Below are 10,000 nucleotides of genomic sequence, written 5' to 3' on the forward strand. Positions count from 1 at the left end.
CTAACTTCAACATGGACTGCAGAGTATCCATCTTCAATTTATTGTATTCAACATGCAAGTTTAAAATTTTGAGGTTTAGAATTATTCTAAAGCTCCCATGTTTCTTAGGTTTGAGGACCACATTAGACAAAAATTCACCATGTGAATGATTAGCTTCCTCAATTACACCCTTTTGAAGTAATGTATTAATTTCCTGACCCATAAGGCTAGATTCCCAATCAGTAAACTTAATTGACTGAGGGGGCCTCAGCTGTAATGGAAATTGGACATGTGTGAATGTTATATGGCAACCCTTGACCATACCTAAAATGACTTTATCTGAAGTCATGTGCTTCCAAGCCTGAAAAAAATGCTGAATTCTACCAGAAACCTTTGTAGTTATAGGTTAACATTGAACTGTATTTACCTGAGGCTCCTGAATTAGTTCTTGAATGTTTCCAGGTTGTGCTTTGGCCTGCTGTAGGTTGTTGTGCGGGATTGGTTGGATGTTCTTAAAAAAGGACGGTTAGTTGAACCTCGATCCTGGAAAACCTGCACGACCCCTACCAGAGCCCCTGTTTGCATGGGAGGGTCTGTGCCAAGATTTGTTTTTATCCCACAGCTTATGGGTAACTTTATTGTCATCTGTGATATCTTTGATTTGCTTGGTAACGTCGTCTCCAAACAGAGAGTCAGTAAACTTGACTTTTTGAGCACACAAATGAGCATAATCCTTAGAAATTCGAGGCTTCAATGCCTCCCGGCGTCTCTGAACCAATTCCCAGTTGGCTGATCCTAAGCACCACAACGAGTCTTCGGTTAGCTTTCATAGTTTGTCCAACAAAGCAGTGGTATCTATGTTGTCCTTGTCTTCAGAGCTCTTCAAGGCAAGATCTGCTATTAAAGCTACATTTGTAGTTCCTTTAACGAACGCGTTCTGAACTCGTTGAATTTTCACATCGCCTGTTCTGGCCTCAGCAGAAACTCGATCCCAAATTACCTGATTAATAGTTATTTTTGACAGGCCCGGACAGTTCTCAGGTCTGAGAATTTTCTGAAATAAATTTTTCCCACTTTCTTCCACGGGCTTTTTCCGCATAATGGCCGTTACGTGAGAAGCCAAGGTATCATTTATCTTCGGGCCTGTAGCTTCCTGCGTATTTGCCTTCTTCTCGAGGCTAGAAAGAAATTTGTTCGGAGTAGAAATAGAATTTTCTTCCTCCGCAGCTGACTCGTCAGCTCTTTTCCTTTTACTTGGAGGCTCTGCTTGGCGTGTAGCTGACTGGTCAGCGTTTTTCCCATCGTTCGGATGCTTCTCATAACCTTCGCTAACTTAGTTAACGTCAACCTGTTCTGATACATCTTCAGAAAGCTCACCTTCAGGCCAGTGATCGAGAGACATAATGTTGTCATTCATCACGTTTAAATTCTCTCCAAGCTTCTGAAAGCTGTTAGTCATGCTCTCGGTAAGAACCGTGAAGTTTGCCGAAATGGATTCAGCAAACGACTTGACCACGTCAAGCAACTGGTTCTCTTCCACGTGAAATCTTTTGGCTGGTTCTTTCCGCTTAACCTCCTGACTAGGAGCTTTGGTCTTCAACGACCTCTACTTAGATTTATCCAACGTCGTAAGTTGTAGCTCTTCGAGCTCATTTTCTGGTGTGTTGACGTTCCTTCCGCGTCACCCATTCCAAAATTAAGGAATATTGGACAAGATAGCTCCACTACCACAGAAAAGATACAGTACAGTACACTGTGAGTGCTAGAAGAAAAAGAAATTTAACTTCAAAAACATCAGAGAAACGGAGACCGGCGACCATGAATCAAACGCATCAAGTGATCGGTACATGCGCAGCGCATATCTCATGGAATCTCAGGTCACGTGACAGTGAGGTAGACCGAAAATTTGGAAGCGATATCTTAAAATCCGTCGGGACAGGAGGTCCGAGAAGTTTTGGCGTCAAAATAAACCCCTAGAAAATCGAGCGTGAAGATTTCGCGTGCAGTTCACGGTCTGCTGAACAACTCCGTCCCCTACTTGAAAGCCAATTACGCTGAGCCAATCAGCGTTCGGGCACGTGCTAAGGTACCCAATCCTTTCACGTGTGATTAACATGATACGTTAAACATTTTCGATCGCAGATTACGGCGGGAAACAACGAAAAGCTATTTTAGCGGTTTTAAAATTAATTTTTCAGAGTTATTTTTCGGAAAATTTACTTCAGAGCCAACCAATTCAAGATTTGCAAAAACAAAAAATTTGAGCGAGACGCCCAAATTTACCTTTACCGAGACCTTAATAACTTATCCGCCATCAAAGAGGAGGATTTTGTCTCCGAAGCGATTCTAGATCTCCTTATAATGAATTGCATCGAAGAGCTACTTGAATCATGGTCAATCGTGCCCCAAAAACTGTGAAACCTTTGTTACTTTCCGTTCAATCGTCTGGAAAAAAAGGGATTAATACCGGATCTTAGATATTTTGTACGTTTACACGTCAAGCAAAAAGTTTAATGCAAGGATCATAAGGTAGCTCTTTCGATTATTTTTTCTGGGGTTTTTCACTTTTAAGTTTGATCTTTCGTCGGGGTACCATCCTGTAGAGATTTTTCCCGAGCACCGGAACTTTTTAGCTTTTGGTTGGGATTTTGGTGTTGGAATCATTCGTTATTATCATTTTGCTGTCCTTCCTTTCAGTCTGCCTTCAGCCCTGTATTTATTCACAAAACTTATTATTAAAATGTGGAGGTGTCATGGAATTCCGATCGTCTTTTTTCTTGATAACGTATTGGACAAGGGTTATACTGAGTTAACTGCCAAAATTCACAGCTTGAAGGTGCATTGCGATCTAACTAGGTTTGGTTTTCTTGTGAACTTTCCGACGTCCCAGTGGGATCCTTCTCATGTTATAATTTGGCTGGGTAGTGTTATTGACACCATTCAGGGCACGATCGCTGCCACTGCTCAGAGAATGCTTAGATTTCTTAATAATTTTATTATTTCCAGTCAGCGATTGTGAATCACGCGTGGCTAAAACCAGGAATATGGCCTCGTTTATTGGCTTGATCATTTCTTTGTTTCTTTTCGTTGGTAACGTCGCGCGCATCATGACTAGATCATTATACCATGTGTTAAACTATAGGCCATCGTGGTTTTCAAACATTCAGCTCACTGATGAGGCTATTCGCGAGATGTGCTTTAGAAGCCAAACACACGCTCTCTGAACGGTCGGTCGGCGTGGCCCACCGAGAGTAGACCCTCTAACACTGTCTAAGATTGTCTATCTGATGCTTCTGATTACGCTTGCAGTTCTTATTGTTAAACACGAAGGTAACGTATTTCAGCAAAACTGGTCGCCTGACGAGTCAGAGAAGAGCTCTACTTGGAAAGAATTAAAAGCTGTTCAGTTAGCCATCGGAAGTTTTGCTCATGATTTCAAAGGCCAGTAGGTGGCCTGGTTGACTGACATCAAAACTTTGTAAGCATTGTAACCGGTGGAAGTCATGTTGAAGAATTACAGTCTCTAGTTTCACTGGGTATGAAATGGATCCCTAGAGACCTGGACGCAGAGGCGGATTGTCTGAGAAGAATCATACTTTTCGACGATAATGCATTAAATTGTGTTATTTTTAGAATGCTGGACGTTAAGTGGGGCCCACATTCCGTGGACAGTTTCGTCTGCAGTTATAACACCAAGCTTGCTCCTTTTTAACTGCGGGTTTGTCAGCCTGGAACAGAAGCGGTTGACGCATTCACTCGAGATTGGAAACACGGGAACAATTGGCTAGTGCCCCCGGTTTCCCTGATTGTACAAGTTATTAATCATTTAAGACTATAGACCTTATTCATAAATGGCGGTCGCATTTATAATTCTTTTGTCCACGTGCAAATTAGCCTACCAAGCCTCATTTGAGAGCAAGAATTCTTTTCAATACACTGTATGGTATCGAGGCTTGGTAGGCTAATTTGCACTTCGACAAAAGAATTATAAATTGACCTCCATTTATGAACAAGGTCTATGTAAGGCTAAACGATCCATTTTTTGTTCCAGCGTGGAAGTGTTGTCTCGAGACGGCAGACATTTGAGTGCCTTTGTGCACGATTTGTTGTTATTATCTAATCACAAACTTGTGTCTTCTCGTAAGAGGCAAGGCCAAGAGACTATCAGGCGAGAGAACACATCCCCGTGCCCTATGATAATCTTTCTCAATCTATTTTAAGCTTCGTGCCACGCTGTGAAAATTATCTTTAGTTTCGTCCCCATGGTCAGAGGATCAGATGTCACTGTGATGAAGCTTGCGAAGGCTTTTCTCGCCGTCGCATGATCCAGTGAAATCCTAAATCGAAATTTGAAGACTTTTCGAAGCTCGAAATTTCAACATCTTCCTCAAAAGAGCTCGCATCCCTACTTTCTGTTGATTCGACGTCACCTTCATCGGATTCAGCTATGTACAGCATGGACCAGTTTTCTCTACGTGGACGGGAACTTTTCCCACTCTTTTCAAAATCAAAGTTTTCAGATTCATCGACAAACTATGATGTCTACTACAGACGCCATTTTCTCAAAGCAGAACAGCAAAGCGGTCATTACGTCATTACGTCATTACAATTGACCAATCAGGTGTCTTTCCTAAAATAGCCTCGCAGCTTGACTACGAGCTAAAATTAGATTGAAAAAGATTATCATGGGAAGAGGCCCATGTATGGGGGATGTGTTCTCTTACCCTCATAGTCTCTTGGCAAGGCTAAGAACCATTTGTTTGGAGACCAGAGGTTGTCTTTTAAAGTTGCCGCTCTTAGAGTGAAGTTTAACGTCATTGAAAAACTGTGTTTATCAGGTTTTTGTACTAAAGATGATGGCCAATGAGACAGTTAACGAAACGAAAGAACAGAACAGCAACAGTAACAACTGTCCGGAGGCGGGCATACCAGTTGGCTATTTACAATTGCAGCTGGGCAGTTGAACCAGATGGATCAAATTCAACGAGCAGTCACAGTGGGTCGGTGGGACGACGCTAAACGGAGATAAAAAGGAGGTTGGCCTTATCAAAGTTCAAAACCCTTCGTACTCATCCACGAAAGTTAAAGGATTGATCGCACGTATTAAACGACGTGAACGAGATGAAGTAATCACCAAATAGGTACGATAGCTTATATTTTGGAGTGACGTTTTCGTTGACCTTATACCGGTGTCCTTGCCAAACAAACAGGGAGCTTAAGCACGCGCGTTTTTGAGACGCGGACGGCAACCGGAAGAGAACATTTCGCGTGCCAGGACAGTGGCGTCTCTCAGATTTTTGCACTAATCATCTCTAATAGAGAAACGATATTTAGCAGTGTAAATGTAGCTGTGTAAAGACAGGTTAAGGGGAAAATTGTTCACTTCCGGTTGCCGTCCGCGTCTCAAAACGCGCGTGCTTAAGCTCCCTGTTACATAGCGGCGATGGACGTTACGTGAAAATCATTTCTATTAAAGATACCTTGATTGTATAAAATTGGAATAGAACACGTTTCGTACTTCCATGACGTTTTTTAGCTTATGTATTTATCTTTAAGAATTAACAATTATTAGAAGTCGTCGGATGCCGTGCTAACAGAAAAACCCAGCGGCACAGCAAACTAAACCCTATGAGCTCGGACATATTTCTTCTTTAAAATGCACCAATTTGCTATAATTATTGTATTTACTTTCATGTACACATTTACCCATTATTTTGTGAGTACTTTTCTTGTCTGTAGCTTGTGCGCTCTTACGTCACCGGCAGTAACTACAATTGTAACATTAAAAAGGATAACCGCTGACGAAAACAACAGCAAATATACCTGTGTACATTCTGATACAGTAAAATCTACATGAAAAATAATTTTGCATTTACCGAAAGACTACTCTTTGAATTGGACTCGGAAATACCGCTCAGCTTACTTGTTAACAATTAAGATTTACGTCCAATTTGAAGACCATTTACAATTCCTCGTCAACGGCTCCCTACGATAAAAATTCTGCTCATATTATACATAGCATTGTATGATTCACAAAGCCTGGCTTTTAAAAGGAACCTGACATTATCTAAGACTTCACTGTTGTATTCCTCTTCTTCCACTCATCAGAAATCCATTCTTCAATTATACTTGAAACGTCATTCCTTCCCATCTCGTTAACAATTTCCTGAAACTTTCCAATGGAATTGCCTTTCTTGGTATCGAATATTCCCAATATTGACTCTGTAGGATTTCCTTTTTGACACAGCCAGGTAACTGTATCTTTACAGTCTTTATCGAGCCCGATGACCTTTTCTCCTAGCAAACGGTAATCATCTCCCAAAGGGCGTTGAATATCAAGTTTGATGCAAATCTTACTATAAAAAGCCAAAGGTATTCTTTTCATTTTTTCACTTAAGAGTTGCCTCCGGAATTGGGCAAATTCACCATCTCCTGCAATTAGATGGGAAGTAATTCGCGACTGATGAATTAAGAGGCAAAAAACGAAAGTTCAGCAACAGTAAACGGACAAAAAGTATTAATGCCTACTTGAAAGGCCTTTAAAAGTAAGGAAGAATGCATAGTGTTGTCTTTTCATGTTCATTCAAGGAGCAATGCGCGCAGCGCACATCTAACTCGCAAATTGTGGATTGTTTAGAGGTCAATCACAGCACTATTAGGGATATGCATGCAAAATTCAAGACCACAATCTCATTACGTGATACAACTTGGCAAGGGCTTGCTGGATGGCAAGCCATCCAACATAAAGCGGCGTTGGGATCAAAATTCACTTTTAAATAGGGACAGGGAAAACAAAGATGGTAATGGCAATGGTAATGGTAATGAATTTATACAGCGAATTTTCTATTAAAATATTCAAATGCACTTTACAAGCAAGGGGTCAAACAAGTTTCATATTCGGTTCAGGTAAAACGTATTTGGAACCGGCACCCGAATCAAGAACAAGCATTGGCACAGCGCACTCCTTCCCAGGCTCCCAATCATACCGAGGGACTTCGAACAAATTACTTGCAACGTCAAAAATGTAGCAGCAAATCGGAATCCTTCGTCATTGGATGGAGGCCATCTTTCTTATCTAAAAAGAAAATTACTGGAGGTTATCAACACTATCGTTCAGACTCTCAACGAACGTTCCAGCTTTTCAAATCCAAATACGCTGATAAAACCGTCATCTGATCCTAAGACGCGCCATTTGCAAGCCGCGTAGCTGATAAGCTGATAACTTCAAGTATAAACGACACTCAAGCATGAGTTTAAGATATTTTGGTCGTTGAGTTTGTGAGGGGACATTTCAGATGTGTTAGTATCAATCACAGCATCAGTAAGTACAAGTACCTATAGCCAATGGCATCTTATATCACCAGTTTAAGATCACCGTAAGTATGTTTTTTTGCGTACAAGAGGGTTTATTGATTATAGAAGAAACAAGATATAAGCTAAGGCTGTACCAAAGGGGTATGTCACGGTACCTTCGCGATTTTCTGCAGAAATTCTCTATTATCTTAAAGTGAGATATAGCCTGTGTACAGCCGTCCGCTCTCCTCCAACATCGGAGGAGGGTCTGTGATTTACCGTTTGTAATCATAAAAATTACGATTTCCTCGATTATGATTGGTTTAAAAAAATCCTATTTTCCACTAACTCACTTGCCAAGTTGTTATCGGACAGTTCAATAAGCCAATCACATTCAAAGATGTAGTTTAAATCAGCCAATCACAACCTTGGTCTTAATCACCATAGAAACAGTGTACAGACTCCTAAATTGGGGCTTTCTTTCTTTCTTTCTTTCTTTCTTTTAGAGCGACTTTAAACAATTTACGCCTCTTTTGTCAGTGCTTTAATGCAAATTGTCCATTTCTTTCCATAACTTGGTTATTATTCTTTCTCGGAAATTGTAATTTTTATGAATGATTGGTAAGAGGACTTTGTGTCGTTCACTTCGGTCTGTATAATCATACTCGTGATAAACAAATCGGACTCCCGCGGATTTTGTTATCACTCGTATGATTACAGATCGCATTGGACTCCACTCAGTCCTGTTACCATTACCAAAGAGTCGATGTATTTAGTTTTCACAACTAAATGGGGACACAACAGAATAAGAAAAAAAATATACAAAAAGACAAGATTAAATAATATATACAATTGTGAAATATATTATATATATATATATATATATATCAAATGAGCGGTCGTCCGATTTTGTTAATCACTCGTATGATTTCAGACCGAATTGGACTCCTCTGTCCTATTACCATTCTAATAGTGTTCCCGAATAATCTTGCATAAATTATTGAGTGATCTATGTTGATAGCCCCCACCCTTATAACTTAAGAGGAAAATTTTATGCAGCCCCTGAAAATCAACATAGACCCCCCCCCCGTCTACATAATTTATGAATGTTCCCTGACTCTGAAGTAAATCTATTCAACAATGTGTTTCATTATTATTATTATTATTATTATTATTATTATTATTATTATTATTATTATTATTATTATTATTATTATTATTATTATTATTATTATTATTATTATTATTATTATTATTACACAAAAGCTGTTTAACATTAACTCACTTTTAAAAAACAAAAGCAGGTCTGATTGGGAAATTGATTACAACAACCTAGTAATGTATACATGCTACGAGAAGCTCATGAAGGGAGCCATAAAAAAAATGAGTCAGTCCGTCACCCTCAGAGCGAGAGACATACAATGTACTTGAAAATTGCGGAACAAACGCCAACATCACTTTATTTATGTTTAAGAGAACTTGCTGAGAATAAGTTAAAATGAGTTTTCCATAGAAATAGGAGTTCAATTGTAACAGAGCTCGCGGGAGAAAAGAGAAGTTCAGTAAAATACGACTTTGAATTATATATTTCTTGAATGAGTTTGAGTGTACGCAAACATTTTCGGTACAAAGTCGCCAAGCCTGTAGATTATAATGAGCAATCCAGACCATGTAAATCAAACTGATGCTTGCTTTTACAACATTATAATGGCCATAACTAACACTTTTTATGGGGAATAATACATTTTAAATGTAATTGTATAACGTTATGGCATTTTAGAAAGCCAAGTTACTTTGTATTTTTATATGATGCTTAAGCATACCAAGTGTATGATGAGCACTCTCTGTGTGTACAAGTATTTTTCCTGGTCAATTATAACTAGAATGATGCATCAACAAACCAAATGCGGACAACCTTTTCGAAGAATGTAAAAAATAAAAGCTGTACCATTTTATTGATGCTCATCAGAGTGGGGTATTTTAATCTTTCACTGTCCATAAACTGACTTTGAACTACTTTTGCTTATTAAATGATTTCCATATGGTTCCAAATGGTTCCAATATGGTTTTATTTTTTAGATTGAAATGTCTTGTTTGAGTCATGAGGCCTTTTTGGGTGGAGAAGAAGGGGGGCCATGGTATTTTGCCTATCGTTCATGGGATGTCCATTCCGGGGGCCAAAAAAAAAAGGTCCACAATGTATACTTGTGTGGGATTTCAGTCAAATAAACGTTGATGATTAGCATTACAGTAAACGTAATACATTTTGTCATGTTATAGTGATAAATGTCGAGTAAAGATTCCGTAGAATCCCCAAACTGCAGACGAGAAAACGGTTAGGGGAGAAACATGTTTGGACTTCTAGTTTCGAGGAAATTAGTGGTGCTTACCATTTGTCAGAATAAACCGCTTGGGATGACCGGTGAATAATGGTAACAATTTTTCCTAAATCAGCTAACCAGCCTTACCGTTTGCAATTGTTTTCGGCTGATGAGAGACTGGAAACTGGAAAATTTAGCAAATGGTAAGGAAATTTCCACTGTTCTGTTCGATAGGAAATGCCATTTACTGTGTTTTGTGTATTGCCTAGTCAGCACACAAAGCTGGACATGGCCCCAAGTTATCACTGGGGAAGGAGGGGGTGGTGATTGACAGAGTTAAGAGTCACTGAAGTAAACATTTTGCAGGTTAGGTCTTGTAACGCTATACAATTGGGTGCATTTGAGCA

General features: G+C 39.5%; 1 long non-coding RNA gene across 1 annotated transcript in view; it reads right to left on the reverse strand.

Moving 5' to 3' along the window:
- Positions 1-6,792: 6,792 nt before the first annotated feature.
- LOC137989806 (uncharacterized) overlaps positions 6,793-10,000 on the reverse strand; it is a 10,016-nt gene continuing 6,808 nt past the window's right edge. The window contains exon 2 of the long non-coding RNA XR_011121027.1: positions 6,793-7,054. This is a non-coding gene — a long non-coding RNA (uncharacterized lncRNA). The remainder of the gene's footprint in view (positions 7,055-10,000) is intronic.

Source organism: Montipora foliosa, chromosome 2 (genome assembly GCF_036669935.1).
Source record: "Montipora foliosa isolate CH-2021 chromosome 2, ASM3666993v2, whole genome shotgun sequence".
NCBI lineage: Eukaryota > Metazoa > Cnidaria > Anthozoa > Scleractinia > Acroporidae > Montipora > Montipora foliosa.